The sequence below is a fragment of the Manis pentadactyla genome, chromosome 4, assembly GCF_030020395.1.
Source record: "Manis pentadactyla isolate mManPen7 chromosome 4, mManPen7.hap1, whole genome shotgun sequence".
NCBI classification, from domain to species: domain Eukaryota; kingdom Metazoa; phylum Chordata; class Mammalia; order Pholidota; family Manidae; genus Manis; species Manis pentadactyla.
This window is the reverse complement of record NC_080022.1, coordinates 26,360,155-26,376,972: the sequence shown is the minus strand read 5'-3', so window position 1 is coordinate 26,376,972 and position 16,818 is coordinate 26,360,155.

Sequence of the window (16,818 nt, the reverse complement as noted above, 5' to 3'; positions counted from 1 at the left end):
CTGCGGTGGAGGTGCAAGAAAGCAGATGCAAACACGCAAGGCCTCTGGGGGCCTAGGCTCAGAACCACCACAGGGTCACTTCCGTTTCATTCTGTTGGTCCAAGCAGGCCACAGGCCTAGCTTGGATTCAAGGGGTGGGGAAGTAGGACATAGGCTGTGGGTCCAGGGAGAGGTGAAGAATCAGGGTCATTAATGCAGTGCAACATGGGTGGTGGCTAGACCAGAGTTTTAAAATCTGAGTTCTGTGTAAACCTAAGTTTTGAACACTTTCCTCAAGGAACCCTAAAAGGCATGGGGAAAGCTGAATGAGTTGGAATTTCTCCTCTAGACTATTATAAAAGCCTGTTAACTTGGTCTTAATAATGTATTATTAATGCTACCTTATTAACTTGGTATTAATAATGGTAAACACTATTGAGTGTTTACTATATATCTGGTATATTTTAGCTCCCTATTTAGGCCTTGTAAGAACCTTTGAGATAGGTGTTATTTCTTTTTCCATTTTGTTGGTGAGAAGACATGAACTTTAGAGAGACTGAGTCAACAGCCTGTCTGACTTCAGGGTCCTAGCTCTCGTATAGTCTGGTCTCCTACCTCCTATGTTTCTATCTCTGGGGCTGCTGACTGGTTGGGCAGGCGCCAGGGAAAGACACAGATCTCAGGGAACTAGAGGCCTGGTAAGAGCACAGGGATGAGGCAGGAGAGCATAGCAGGGCCAATGGACAGAGGGTGGGGAGGGGGGAGAGCCAGAGTGAGGGCCAGGTGTGCTCCGAGGGGGCTCAGAGTTTGAGATCCTGGAGGCAGAGCCATCCTGAGTGCTGAGGCTCTCCCAGGTGGGTCTGGGCCTATGTGGCTAAAGGTGAGCTGAGGAAAATGCATTTACCTCTTTCAGTGGCTAGTGACTGAGTGCCTGCCATGTCCCAGCCGATGCTGTAGGCACTGGGGATGCAGCGGGGAATACGATGGACCAGCTTTCTGCCCTTTTGAAGTTTACTTTCCAATGGAAGGAGACAGACCTATAAGCAAATCCATAGTGTAACTTCAGATAGTTATAAGTGCTAAAGGCCAGGGCTCCCTTAGGGGAATTTCCCAGCGGGTTCAAAGTTGTTTTGATGATGCAACACACAGGTAAGAAGTCACCTACCAGTGATTCCTGTGAGTCTGTGTTGTGTGACTGTGGGGAGAGCACAGCCCAGAGGTACACTGGCTGGAAGCCAAGTGTTTTTTTGGATTGAATTTTCAATCCAGGGGCCCTAAGTGCCCTGGGGGCAGGAAGCAGGTGTGGAGCTGGACAAGGGCAGGGCAAAAATACATTTGAGGACAGTAAGGGAAGATCAGTGAGTACTGTGATATCAGAGAGGTGGGGATGGGGAGCTAGGTTCAGTGTGAGAGGATGGGGTCGTCTGGGCTAGACCCCTAGCTCAGAGTGAAGCCTGTGAAATACTTCTTGAATGGAGCCCGGGCTAAGAGACTCTGGGCCCCAGGGATTTTTGGTGCCAGGGATCAGTTCTGATGCCGGCTCAGAATATGGTTGCTTAGAACAATGTACGGAGGGTGGTTCTGAGGCAGTGCCCCACTTCAGAGACACCTGATAGGTGCATAATGTCTGTTGTAGTTTCAGAATGCAGAGGAGCGGCATTGTGTGGTTGTGCATTAGGTGGGGGCAGTCACTTTGGTGTGGAACTATTGTATTACGAATATTCTCTAGAATTGCCAGTGCTTGGTGATAACAGACAGCAAACTGTGTTTTAGTTAGTTTATTATTCTTTTTAAATTTGCTATAGGAAATGTACCCCTTTATTGTCCACCCCTGGGGTGGACCATTCCCAGCCCCCACCTTGGTATCCCTCTCTTTGCACATCAGCAAATGGTAGGACAAAAGTGGACCAGAGCACCTGATTCTAGCATCTGTTATAAACCTCCAGTGACTGGATGCATATTCCCTCTTTTCCAAAGACTTGGAATTAAAAGATAGCTTGCTGCATGAAAATTTGGACAAATCACTTGACTTTTAGAGCTTTTTCCCATCTGTGCAATGACGTGCCTGGTGGCAGCTTCATTTGTATACCTGCGGTGGGCGCTCGGCATTGAGTGAGGAGGCCACCATGGCTCTTGTTTGTACAAGGGATGCTGTGCACAATGGTACAAATGGTGAAGGGTATTTGGGAATTGATAATATGGCCCTTGGACAGTTCATATTTAGACCTACTTCCCAAAGGGAAAGGAAAGAAATACTGCCCCAACCTTTTGGAGGGGGACGTCGCAGATGGGGATGGGAGGCAGAGGTGGAAGTGGGGAGGAATTAAAGGGCACAGACTCTCTGGACAGGGTTAGAATTGGTGAGAGTGGGGAGACTTGATCTCTTGGTGGGATTCAGACCCTGTCTGGTTGGTTGCAGTGGCTGCGACCCTGGTGAGAGGTCATCCTCTTACTGAGAGCTGCAGAGGGGCCCATGGAGCCAGAACCGGTAGGCACAGGGATGGTGTGGCCCAGGGGATCAAGGGTCACATCTACAAAATGAGGGTGATGTTCTTTGTTTTACTAACTTTCAGTGTCCCAGCCATGACCCTGGGCACTGAGTGTTCCTGTACGTGCTATCAATGGGTGTTTCTCTGCCTGAGGACTTTCTCTGGCTATAGGAGCATGATTAGTTCCCTCATAGGACAGTCTTGGGGAGTTACAGTGCCAGGACCAGCCCTCAACCAAGATGGGTGGGAGTGAGAATTAATATTCCCGCCTCCTTGCATCTCTGGGGGACAGTTCCGTCCTATGCTGTGTCCCAGAGGTCCTCAGTGGGACTGAGCCCCAGTTGCCCACTCGGCACACTGATGCACTCTGCATTAATTTCCTCCCTTCCTGTTCTCTTTCCCCTTACGGGAGCTTCCTGGGATCAACTCCTGAATAAACTACTTTGCACTCAGACATTTGCCTCAAGATCTGCTTTGGGGGGAACCCAAACTAAGACATTAACCTAACTGGTAGGTATGTTGTGAGCTTTGTGATAAAAAATGAGGGGCAGCTGTGGCAGGTTGCTGAGCGCCCTAGGAAACCAGTACAGCAGCCTGTAAGTGCTTTGTAAACTGAAGGCCCCTTCAAATTTGAAGGGCTGTGGGGCTGGCTAGGACGTGATGAAAATACATGGACTCTGTGGTTCTGCAGATATGGATTTATATCCCAAGTGTGCACCAACCACTGTTGCCTTGAGCAAGTCCCTTCACCTCTCTGAGCCTCAGTCCTTATCTCAAAGTGATGAGCAGCTGTCCTTCTCATGCGGTACTGAAATGGTGATGCTGGTCAGGGACTGGCCCAGAGATTAGCTGAGAAGCAGGCACCAGTGGATGGCTCGCTCTTGCTCACGAAGTTAGCAGCTGTGCTTCTAAGGTCAGGGTGGTATTTGCGGCCTGTCAGCCTCTGGGGTCTTCTCTTTTGAGTGAAGGCAGACTTGAGTCTGGGTGCTTTATCCATGGAGAGCCAGGAGCTTGCTGTCTGCCTTTGACTCTGAACCTGGCATTCTGGCCTGAGTGACCTCCAGGATGGGCCTGGCCATGTCTCTGCCTCTGCAGCTCCAGTTGGCAGCCTGGCAGCCAGGCCTGTCCATGCTTATCAGCTCCCATGTTTACTCAGGATGGGTACGGGCCTCCTCCTCCCCCTCAGAAAACAAGAAAACATGTTTTTCCAGTGGCGGGGTGGAGTGGGGTGGCCTCTCTGGCTCCAGGCCGGCCCCCCAGCAAAGCTGCCGGCAGGCGGGCAGCCTGTTGTTATTGGAGTGGAGAGCTGGCTCGCCAGCCGCCTGTTTCCTCCAGCTGTCCAAGCGCAACGGGCGGGGAGGAAGCCCCCGGTCTATGGGCTCTAGCTGAACCCCCTGTCACAACAAGGGAACAATGGCCTGGATGGGCTGGTGGGTGGGTAGAAGAGCAGCCCCTCTGTTGCCTGCTCCCATCAGTGGAAGGGGCAAGTTGTTGGGAGGCCTGCTCTCCCCTCACCTCCCCCACTCTGTCTTGTTTTCCACCTTGCTGGGCCCACTGTCTCCCACTGTGGGGCCAAGGAAAACAGCGGCTTCAGGAAATCTCTCTGGGCTGTTGCTGGGGTTCTGTAGCTTTGGAAGGTAGCAAAGTGGGAGGAGGGGACCAGAGAGGGATCAGCACAGCCTGGGCTCCATTCTGCCAGGGGCTGTAGTGAATGAGTCATGGGTCTTTTGCCCTGAGCACCGTGTTTATCTGTATCTTTGTGTCTTCAGGCCAATCACAGGGCCTGGCTCCGAGCAGATGGCAGAAATGATTTGTTGACTAAGTCAATGGAAGATTGATCATATGAACAGATTCAATTTCTAGCTTTGCTACCTGGTGACTGTGTGACTTTCAGCAGGTTACTTAACCTCTTTGAACCTTACTTTCCTCCTCTGCAGAATAAGTACTTCACAGAATTGTCATGAAGATGAAGTGTACCTTTAGCATCTTGATTATCTGCTGGGTTGTATACAACACAATAAGCTCATAGATTGTAACTAGTGTTAGCACGTGATCGTTACCATTGTTGTTTTTATCAGTGTGTGCTTTAAAGGAGGTTGCCACAACATTTGCATCAGAAGGTCTGTAGTTTTATCTCCATGAGTGCAGGAATGGGGGCTGAGCAGATGCTATCCATCTTGGGGCCAGGAGTGCCTCTCCTCACCCATGCACATTGTAGGCTGGCTCCAGGGAGCCCGGCCAGCCTTGGTAGCCCTTGGGGATGAGGCAAGTAGTTTTGAGTCCACTGTAGGGCTTACATGTATCAGAGGCTGTGCTGGCCCTTACCATCAGTTGCCTAATTTAATCTTTACAGTAGTCCTGTAAAGAAGACATTATTACCCCCATCTTATAGATAGAGACACTGAGGCTCAGAGAGATAGTAACATGGATGGTAATTTATAGAGATTTGTATCTAGGTCCTAGAAACACTAAGTTATGTTCATTCTATTGTGCCTCACTGCCTAGAGATAAAAATGTGTGTTACTTAGAACCTTGAATTGTTGGTGGGATTTGGTGTGTCAGTGACTGTGGACCAAGGATTATAACAGGAAGTAAAGATGGAGACTGGAGCATGCAGCCAGGGATGGAAGCTGAGGAGTAGGAAGTCGAGTCCAGCAGGAAGTAGGGCTTTTGGGGAGTTGTGCTTAGAGTCGGGAGGATAAGGATAGGACAGTATTGTGTGTGTGTGTGTGTGTGTGTGTGTGTGTATAGGATTGGTCAGGTAGGTTAATGGTGTAACAGTAATAACAACCATAATAACCCAACTCTCTGTGGCTTAATACAATAAAGGCTTGTTTTTTGCTTATTTCACAGTCCAGCACAGTGGGCAGGGAAGAGGGGAAAGTCTGCTCCATGCAGTCATTCAGGGACCCAGGCTCCTTCTGTGTTGTGGTCCCATCATCTTCTAGGATCTCAGATTCCTCCATAGTATCCTCTCCATCCTCCAGCAAACAGATGGCATGGAGAAGGCTTCCCATACTTAGCTGTCTCACCCAGAGGTAACTCTCATCACTTTCATCCTCATTCTATTGCTGAGAACTAGTTGCATGGTTCTACATAGATACAAGCAGTCTAGAAATGGGGTCTAGCAGTATGTCCAGGAGGAAGAGGGCAACCTAATATGGGGAGCTTTAGCAGGCTCTGCCACAAAAATATCAACAATTTAAAATACATAGCTAACAATTGTTGAACTCTTTCTCTGTGCAAGATATTGTACTAAATTCTCTGTGAGGTTATCTCATCTAATTCTCATTTAATCCTTGCCACAACCCTGTGAAGAAGATACTAATGGAGATGACTCTCCCACTTTACAGTTCAGGAAACTGGCAATCATTGATCTGCTTTCTCTTACTGAAGTTTTGTCTTTTCTAGAATTTTCATTTAAATGGAATCATATAATATTTATTTTTTATGCTTGTTTTTTTCAGTTAGCACATTTTTGAGATTCATCGATATTGTTGGTATGATGTCTTTTTTATTTTAGCCTTTCTGTTGGGTTTTGTAGTGGTATATCATTATGGTTTTAATTTGTATTTCCTTAATTACTGTGTGGCATCTTTTTGTCTTTTTCAGTTACTACTTTTGATGAAGTCCAAATTATCAATTTTTTCTTCTATGGTTTGTGCTTTTTGTGTTATAAAAATCTTTACTTAACCCAAGTTCATAAATATTTACCTAACCTACAGATTTTTCTTCTTTTTACTTTTAGAAGTTTTATATTATTAGCTCTCATGTTTAGGTTTTTGACCTATTTTGGGTTAATTTTTGTGTATGGTGTGAGGTAAGGGTTCAGGCTCCTTCCCTCCCCCACCCATATACAATTTTTCTAATGCCATTTGATGAAAAAACTATCCTTATTTTTTTTTAAGGAATTTAAAAATTATCCTTATTCTTAAATATGAATTATTTACCTTGGCATCTTTGTAAAAAATCAACTGTTTATGAATAGGTCTCTTCCTAGACTTTTTGTTCTGTTCTACTGATCTATATGTCTGTGCTCACACTGATACCATGCCTTTTTTATTATAGTAGTTTTATAGTAAGTCTTGAAAACATACAGTTTATGTCCTCCTACCTAGTTCTTTTTCTAAGTATGTTGCATTTTTATATAAGTTTAGAATTAGCTGGTCGATTTCTACCCAAAAAGCCTGCTGGGATTATCATTGTATTTAATCTATACTATATTTAACTTATTATGTATTTAATCTATAAATCAATTTCAGGGGAATTGACATCTAAAAACAGTCTTGTTACTCATGAACATAGCATATCTCTTGCTTATTTAGATCTTTAATGTATTTCCACAGTGTGTTGTAGTTTTTAAGGTACATATTTTGCACATTTTGTTAAGTTGATCCTTAGCTTTTTATAGTTTGATGCTATTGCTAATGGTGATTAAAAATCCCAATTCCAATTATTCTTTGTGGTATATAAGAATAAAGTTGAGTTTTATTTTAAGTGGAGAGCTTACAAAACTCACTTATTAGTTCTCGTATCCCTTCTTTGGTAGATTCCTCAGGATTTTCTAAACAATTATGCATAAGAAAATAAAAATAATTTGACTTCTTTCTTTACAAAGATGCCTTTAATTTCTTTTCTTGCCTCATTGCATTGGTTAGTAAAATCTTGAGTAGAAGTGGTAATTCAGACATCCTTGCTTAATTCACCATTAAGTATGATGTTAGCTATAGTGTTTTTGTAGACAGTATATCAGATTGAGGAAGATACTCTATATTAGAATTCCTACATTACTGAGAGTTTTTGAGCATGAATACATGTTGAATTTTAGCAAGTGATTTTCTTGCAGCTATTGAAATGACCATGTGTTTTTAATTATCTAATATTACACTAAGCTTGCATTTTTGGAATAAAGCTCATGGAATCATAATATATTATCCTTTATATACAAGTCCCTAAAATTTTGTTAGGAACATTTATGTCTATGTTCATGAATGGTATTTGGTCTGTAATTTAGTTATTTGTATTTATAATTATTTATATACTATTTATATTTATAATTCATTTATTCCCTCCCTCCCTCTCTCTCTCCCTTCCTCCCTCCCTCCCTCCCTCCCTTCCTTCCTGTCATCCTTCCTTGTTTTTGGAATGTCTTTATCTGTTATTTTGATGAGAGTAGTGCTTGCTTCATAAATTAGGTTAGGATACATTCCATCATTTTCTAATTTGTATAGATTTGTTAATATTTTTTTCCTACATGTTTGGTAGAATTCACCATTCATACCTGGAGTTTTCTCTGTGGGAAGTTTTTAAACTATCTATTTCTTTAATAGATATAGGGCTGTTTATGTTATCTGTTTCTTCTTGAGTGTGCTTTGGTTTTTTGTAGCTTTCAAGGAACTTGCCCATTTTATCCAAATTGTTTAATTTGTTGACATGAAATTGTTTATAATATTTGCTTATCATTCTTTTATTGTCTGTAGGACCTATGTGGTGGTCACTCTCATATTTGATATTTACAACTTGTATCTTCTTTTGATCAATCTGACTCATGGTTTATCAATTTTATAGATAAATTTGTAGATAAATTGTCTTTTTAAAGAATGAGCTTGGTTTCATTATTTTCTTTATTGTTCATCTATTTTCTATTTCATGGACTTCTGATCTCATCTTCATAATTTATTTAATTTAGGTTCACTTTGATCTTTTTCTAGCTTCTTAAAGTGGAAACTTAGATTATTGATTTCAGAAACTTTTCTTTTCTAAAAGAATTTAAAGCTAAAAATTTCCACCTAAGCACTGTTTGAGCTATACCACATACATTTTGTTATGCTGTGTTTTCATTTTCATTCAGTTAAAAAATATTTCCTAATTTTCCTTGTGACTTCTTTGACCCTTGGCTCATTTATAAGTATGTTTAAATAAATATTTTGTTTTTTTTTCCCCAGGTATATTTCTATTCTTGATTTCAAGTTAAATTCCATCATGGCCAAATAACATGTTTTGTATGACTTCAATCTTTTAAAGTTTATTGAGATTGGTTTTATGGCTCAACTTATTATCTACCTTGGTGTGCACTCAAAAAGAGTATGTATTTTGTTTTTGTTAGGTGGAGAATTGTATAAATGTCAGTTTGGTCAAATTCATTGATAGTATAATTAAGGGCTTTTATATCCTTGATAATATTTGGTCTATCTTTTCTATCGATTACTGAAAGAGGAGGATTGAAATCTTCAACTACATTTATAGATTTATCAGTTTCTCCCTTCAGTTCTATCACTTTTTGCTTCATGTATTTTGGGACTCTGTTACTAAGTCCATGTATACCCATTGAAGATAGATACATATTCTTGAATTGGTACCTTTACATTATGAGATGCTGTTCCTCTTATCCCTGGTTATATTCTTTGCTCTAAAGTCTGTCTTGTCTGATATTAATATAGTCATTCAACTATCTGTTAGTTTTTGCATGGTTTATATTTTCCATCATTTTAACTTAAAAAATGCTTTTATATTTTTACAGCATGTTTAGGTTCATAGAAAAACTGAGCAAAAGTACAGAGAGTTCCCATACATACCTTAACTTCTCCCTTTACTCCTCTACCTTTCTTCCCTATCAACATCAGGCACCAGAGTGGTACATTTGTCATAATTGATGAACCTACATTGATGCATCCTTATCACCCAAAGTCTACAGTTTACACTAGGGTTCACTCTTGATGTGCATTCTAGGGATTTTGACAACTATGTGAGGATATACATCCACCATTATAGTATCATACAGAATAGATTCAATGCCTAAAATCTATCTGTGCTCTGTTCTTCAGGGCTATTTGTCCCTCTCTCCTCCATAACACCCAACAACCACTGTTGTTTTTACTGTCTTCATAGTTTTGCCTTTTCCAGAATTTCTTATGATTGGAACCATATAGTGTGTAGCCTTTTTATATTGGCTTATTTTACTAATAATATACATTTAAGTTTCCTCTAAGTCTTTTCATAGCTTAATAACTTATTTCTTTTTAGTGCTGAATAATATCCCATTGTCTTGATGTACCACAGTTTATTTATTCATTCTCCTACAGAAGGATATCTTAATTGTCTCCAAGTTTTTGCAATTATTGATAAGGCTGCTATAAATATCTGTGTGCCAGTTTTTTTGTAGACATCATATTTCAGCTCCTTTGGTTAAATACCAAGGAGCACAATTGCTGGATCATATGATGAGTATATTTAGTTTTATAAGAAACCATCAAACTGTCTTTCAAGGTGGCTATGCCATTTTGCAGTTCCACTAATAATGAATGACAGTTTCTGTTGTTCCATATCCTCACCAGCATTTGGTGTTGTCTATGTTCTGGATTTAATAGGAATGCATTTTATTAGGAGTGTAGTTATATTTCATTGTTTTAATTTGCATTTCCCTAATGACATATGATGTGGACCATCTTTTCATATGCTTATTTGCCATCTGTATATCTTCTTTGTTGAGGTGTCTGGTAAGGTCTTTGGCCCATTTTAAAATTAAGTTGTCTTCTTATTGTTGAACTTTAAGAGCTTTTGATAAATTTTGGATAGTTATCCTTTATCAGATGTATTTTGCAAATATTTTTTCCCCAGTCTGGAGCTTGTCTTTTCATTCTCTTGACAGTGTTTTTTTATAGAGAAGAAAATTTTAATTTTAATGAAGTCTAATTTTTCAGTTACTTCTTTTCTGGGTCAAGACTTTGGTGTTTTATTTAAAAAGTCATTGCCAAACCTAATATCATCTAGATTTTCTCTTATGTTATCTTCTAGGAGTATTAGAGTTTCACATCTAGCATTTAGATTTATGATCCATTTTGAGTTAATTTTTGTGAAGAGTTTAAGATATGTGTCTAGATTAATATTTTTTTTGCATGTGGATGTCAAGTTGTTCCAGCACTATTTGTTGAAAAGATGATCTTTTCTGCACTGTATTGCTTTTGCTCCCTTGTCAAAGATTAGTTGACTATTTTATGTGGGTCTGTTTCTGGGCATTCTGTTTTGTTTTACTGATCTATTTTTCTATTCTTTTGCCAATACTACACTGTCTTGATTTCTCTAGGTTTATAGTTAGTCTTGGAAGGTGGGTAGTGTCAATCTTCCAACTTTGTTCTTTTCTTTCAATATTGGGTAGGCTATTCTGTGTTTTTGCCTCAACAAATAAACATTAGGACCAGTGTGTTGATATTCACAAAATAACTTACTAGGATTTTTTATTGGGATTGTATTGAATTTAAAGATCAAGTTGGAAAGAACTGACATCTTGACAATACTGAATCTTCCTAGCCATGAACACCTAATATCTCTCCATTTATTTAGTTCTTTGATTTCTTTCATCAGAGTTTTGTAGTTTTCCTCATATAGTTGTTGCACATATTTTGTTAGATATTTACCTAAGTGTATATATATATATGGGGTGCTAATGTAAGTGGTATTGTGTTTTTAATTTCAAATTCTAGTTATACATTGCTGCTATATAGGAAAGTGATTGATTTTGTATATTATCAACCTTGTATCCTGCAATTGTGCAATAATCACTTATTAGTTTCAGGAGTTTTTTGGTTGATTTTTTTGGATTTTCTTCATAGACAATCATGTCATCTGTGAACAAAGACAGTTTTATTTCATCCTTCCTTATTAATATATCTTTTATTTTATTTTCTTGTCTTATTGCATTAGCTATAACTTACACTATGACACTGAAAAGGAGTGATGAGAGGGGACGTCCTTGCCTTGTTCCTAATCTTAGTGGGAAAGCTTCTAATTTCTTACCATTAAACATGATGTTAGTTGTAGGGTTTTGTAGATATTCTTTATCAAGTCAAAGTTTACCAAGTTCTCTTCGATTCTAAGTTTACTGAGAGTTTTTTTTTTATCATGAATGGGTGTTGAATTTTGTCAAATACATTTTTTGTATCTATTGATATGATCATGTGATTTTTTTCTTTAGCCTGTTGATGTGATGGTTCACATTAATTGATATTCAAATGTTGAACTAGTCTTGCATACTTGGGATAACTCCCACTTGGTCATGGGGTATAATTCTTTTTATACGTTGTTGGATTTGATGTGTTAATATTTTATTGAGTTTTTTGCACATATATTAATGAGCGTTATCAGTCTGTAGTTTTCTTCTCTTGTATAATGTCTTTGTTTGGTTTGGTATTATGGTAATGCTGGCCTCATGGAGTGACTCAGCAAGATTCCCTTTATTTTTATCTTCTGAGAGACATTGTAGAGAAATGGTATGATTTCTTCCTTAAATGTTTGGTAGAATTCTATCTGGTATGGTGTTTTCTGTTTTAGAAAGTTATTAGTTACTGATTAAATTTCATTTTGGCAGATTGTATCTTTCAAGGAATTGGTCTGTTTCATCTAGGTTATCAAATTTGTGGGCATAAGGTTGTCCATTGTATTCCTTTATTATCCTTTTAATGCTCATGGGACCAGAATTGATATCCACCCCCCACTTTGACTTATGATATTAGTAACTTATGTCTTCCTTTTCTTAGCTTGGCTAGAAGCTTATCAATTTTATTTATCTTTTCAAAGAAACAACTTCTGGTTTTGTTGATACTTATTTTCAGTTTTATTGATTTCTGCTCTAATTTTTATTCTTTTGTTTATTTTGGATTTAATTTGCTCTTCTTTTTCTAGTTTTCCTATGCAGAAGTTAGGTAACTGGCTTTAAATTTTTCTTCTTTTCTAATAATGCACTTAATGCTATAAATTTCATTTTCTAAGCACAGTGTTTGCTGCATCCCACAAATTTTGATAAGTTGTATTTTCATGTAGTTCAAAACATTTAAAAATTTCTCTTTAGATTTCTTTGACTCATGTATTATTTAGAAGTGTGTTTTTAAATCTCGAGGTATTTTGGAATTTTTCCAGCTACCTTTCTGTTATTGATTTCTAATTTAATTCCACTGTGGTCTGAGAGCAGATGTGGTAAGATTTCTATTTTAAAAATTTGTTAAGGTGTATTTTATGGCCCAGAATGTGGTCTGTCTTGGTGAAAGTCCCATGTTTGGAGGGAAGAGCTTGAGAAGAATGTGTATTCTGCTGTTATTGGACCAAGTAGTCTATTGATGTAAATTATATCCAGTTGATTGATGGTGGTGTTGAGTTCAAATATGTCCTTACTGATTTTCTGCCTGCTGGATCTGTTCATTTCTCATAGAGGGGTGTTGAATTTTCCAACTATAATAGTGGATTCATCTTTCTTTCCTTGCAGTTCAATCAGTTTTTGCCTCACATATTCTGATACTCTGTTGTTAGATGCTTGTCCAGTGAGGATTGTTATGTCTTCTTGGAGAATTGGCCCCTTTATTATTATGTAATACCCCTTTTTATCCCTGATAACTTTCTTTGCTCTAAAGTCTGTCCTGTATGAAATTAATCAAGTTATTTCAATTTTGATCTATATGTCTTAATGTTTAAAGTGGGTTTCTTAAGGACAACGTAAGTTTAAGTCTTGGTTTTTGATCCATGCAATCTCTATTATTTAATTAGTGTATTTACACCATTCATGTTTAAAATGATCATTGATATAAGTGAGTTAATATATTCCATATTTGTAACTCTTTTTTATTTATTGCTCTTATTCTCTGTTGTTATTTTTGTCTTGGACTCTTTTTCTACATTCTGTAGTTTTAATTGAACATATGATTCCTTTTTCTTTCCTTTCTTAGCAATCAGTTATACTTCTTTTTTTTAATTTTATAAGTTGGTTGCCCTAAGGTTTGTAATATACATTTACAACTAACACAAGTTCACTTTCATATGATGTCATACCACTTCATGGGTAGTATGAGTATCTTATAATAACAAAATAATCCTAATTTTTCTCTACTTTCCATTGTGTCATTGCTTTCATTCATTTCACTTATACTCAAATACATATTTGCTATTACTGTGTTTGAACAAACTTATCTGTTAGATCAACTAGGAATAAGAAAAGTGAAATTTTTTATTTTACCTCCACTTATTCCTTTTCTGATATTCTTCCTTTCTTTCTAAGTTTCTGACCCATATAATTTTCCTTCTCTCTAAGGAAATTCTTTTTAACATTTTTTTGTAAAGCAGGTCTACAGCAACTGATTTCCTCAAGTTTTGTTTGACTGAGAAAGTCTTAATTTTTCTTTCATTTTTGATTGGTGACCTTTTTCTCTCAACATTTTAAATACTCCACTCTACTCTATTCTTGCTTACATAGTTTCTGAGAAGTCAGATGAATTCTTAGCTTTGCTCCTCTATGGGAGATGTTTATGTTCCTTTGACTTCTTTCAGGATTTTTTTCTTTTTGATTTTCTGTAATTTGAATATGATGTGCCTAGATAGAGTTTTGTTTTTGTTTTGTGCTGTTTGTCCTGCTTAGTGTTCTCTGAGTTTTTAGATCTGTGGTTTGGTGCCTGACATTAATTTGGGGGAAATTCTGAGTCATTATTGTTTCAAATATTTTCTTCCTTCCTTCCTTCCTTCCTATTATGTGTATGTTATATGTTTTTGCAGTTATCCCACAGTTCTTGGATATTCTTTTTTTCTAAAGACTTTTTTAAGTCTTGAAAGTTTTTATTGAGATATCTTCAGTCTCACAGATTCTTTCCTCAGTTGCGCTCAGTCTACTAATATTAGCCTATCAAAGGCATTCTTCATTTCTGTTGTAGTGTTTGATCTCTAGTATTTATTTTTGATTCTTTCTTAGAATTTCCATCTCTCTGCTTACATTGCCCATCTGTTCTTGCATCCTGTCCACTTTATCCATTAGAGTCCTTAGGATATTAATCATAGCTGTTTTAATTCCCAGGCTGATAAATCCAACATCATTGCTATCTCTGTGTTCGATTCTGATATTTGCTCTGCCTCCTCAAACTGTGTTTTTTCCTTTTAGTTTGCTTTGTAACTTTTTCTGGATAGCAGGTCATGATGTACTGAGTAAAAGCAACTGCTGTAAATAAGACTTTTCTCCACTTTACTGCAGGGCTATGGTGAGCAGGGGCAGCTCTGCTTTTAAAGTGTTCATTCAGGCCCCTGGCTGAAAGAGCAAAGCTACTCAGGGGAAAGTCTTCTCATGGTGATTGCAGAGGTACAAAACAACAAACAGAAACACATGAGACTTCTTAAGGCTTAGTCTGGGAACTGATCCATGGTCACTTCCTCCTTTGCCACTGGTCAAAACAAGGCATCTAGCCAGGTTCTGAGTTAAGGGTGTGAAAGTGCTCTCCATCTATGATGAGGGCATGGTGAGGGTGTGGGGGCAAGGAAGGATAACATATTGGTGCCAGTATTCAGTCCATCACAAGTTCAACGATTTGAAGTTTTTGGAGGCCACATTCTTCTGTATGTTGTTTTTGCTTACTCTCATTCACGTACATTATTTCCCTGTATGTTTTGTAATGGGGATTGGTATTCACATATAGCAAGGTTTTTTCTATGGGACTTCCATATGGCTTTGCTTGAAGGATCATTCCTCAAGAGAGACGTTCAGTTTCCTCTAAGTGCCCTAAGGTTCATATTAGCTAAGGACTACTTATTAATTTCTAAGTTTGGGGTACCTGGGCAGAAATTCAAACCCCATACTCATTTGAGAAAAGGTCTGTGGTTATTAAATTTCAAGGGAGGCATTTTTTTCCCCTCCTAGAACCAGGGCTGAGAGAGTCCTGGCTTTATGCAGGAGCCTCAGTTCTACCTCTGCCACAACTGGGCCCAAAGCTGTGTCTCCTATTCCCACGTCATCATTAAAAGCCAATTCCCTGTTACAAAAAGGACACCCAGGAGCATTGGTACCCACATCCTCACTTCGGTTTTAAGTTTCCTCTTTAGTTTTGTTTTCTCCTTTCAGCTCAGCTATCCACTTGAAAAGTTGTTTGTAAAAATTTATCCAGCATTTCTGTTTTGTGTTGCAGAGTTTTTCAGGTTCTCCCATCAGCTGTATGGCCGTTTTGTATATGCTTTTCCTTCCCCTAGATTCCTTCTTTCTCCCGTCTCTTAATCCTTTGCGTAATACCTTCTTGTCTTCAGGGCTTATTTCTTCTGAAACTCCCAGTAATTAAAGGATTCCTGCTATTCTCCCTTATGGAAAAATTATTTTCTTTTGTAGCATTTATCACCATTTGTAATCTTATGTTTATATGCCTTATTTAACTTCTGTCTGTCCCATTAGACTATAAGTTCTTTATAGACAGAGACTAGATCTATTTTCTCTTCTACTGATCAGAGCTTAGTACAATGCTTAGACTACAGCAGGGTGTTTATTGCAGATAAATGTTGGTTGAATGGTCATAATATTTGGAAATACTATATGTCATTAAAGTTGTGTATGTGATATTATGTTAGTCAAAGTAACTTCTGAAGTGTTGATCAAGTATGATTTCCCAAAAGCTTGAGAAATATGACTGAGGGAAGGGCTCTAGTGGCCTGCTTCAAGGCGCTGCCCTTGGCTCTGTTCTGGTCAACGTTTTAACTCATCATGAGATGACTCCTGTGGAGTCTGTTGGAGATCCATACAGGCTTTGTCAAGACTCTCAATTGAAAGCAATAGAAATGGACTCTGATTTTAACAGAAAGGAGATTTAATTGGAAGGATATTAGATAGCTTGTAGGGTTGACCTGTAAGGCTGAAAAGTGGGCTTGAATAGGAAGGCAAAGGAAGGCAAAGCCTAGGCAAGATCCCAGCATGGAGAGGGTTTGTTTAGGACTCCTCAGCTGGGGATGTTGGCACTGGACACACCCTGCCATATTCTTGGATTTGGTAGTCCTTGGGCACCTACCACTTGCTATGGACTGAATGTTTGTGCTGCCTAAGAATCCATATGTTGAAACCTTAGTCCCTAAGATGATGATATTTAGAGATTGGGTCTTTGAGAGGTGAACAGGTCATGAGGATGGAGACCTCATGATGGGATTAGTGACCTTATAAGAATTGAAAGCTTGTTCAACCTCACCTACCCCTCCTCACCCCTGCTCCCCTCTCTCTGTCGAGTGAAGAAATCTGGAAAAAGTTTCTCACCAGAACCTAACTGCTGGTATTCTGACCTCTGACTGCCAGCCTTCAGAATGATAAGAAATAAATGTTTGTTGTTTAAGCCACACAGTTTGTGGTATTTTTATTATAGCAGCCCAAACTAGCTAAGACACCATCATACCAGTGAGGTGGCTCATCTCTAATTGTCCTGTGTCCTGGTAGCATTTCCTGGAGATCCCTGGGTAGAAACATCTGATTGGCTGAACTTAACTCATAGTCCCCAGTCCTGGTTGCTAGGTTCCAAGGAAAAGGTACTATCTCCTCATTTCAGCTTCCATAATGGGAGGTAGATCCTGCCTTCTGTTT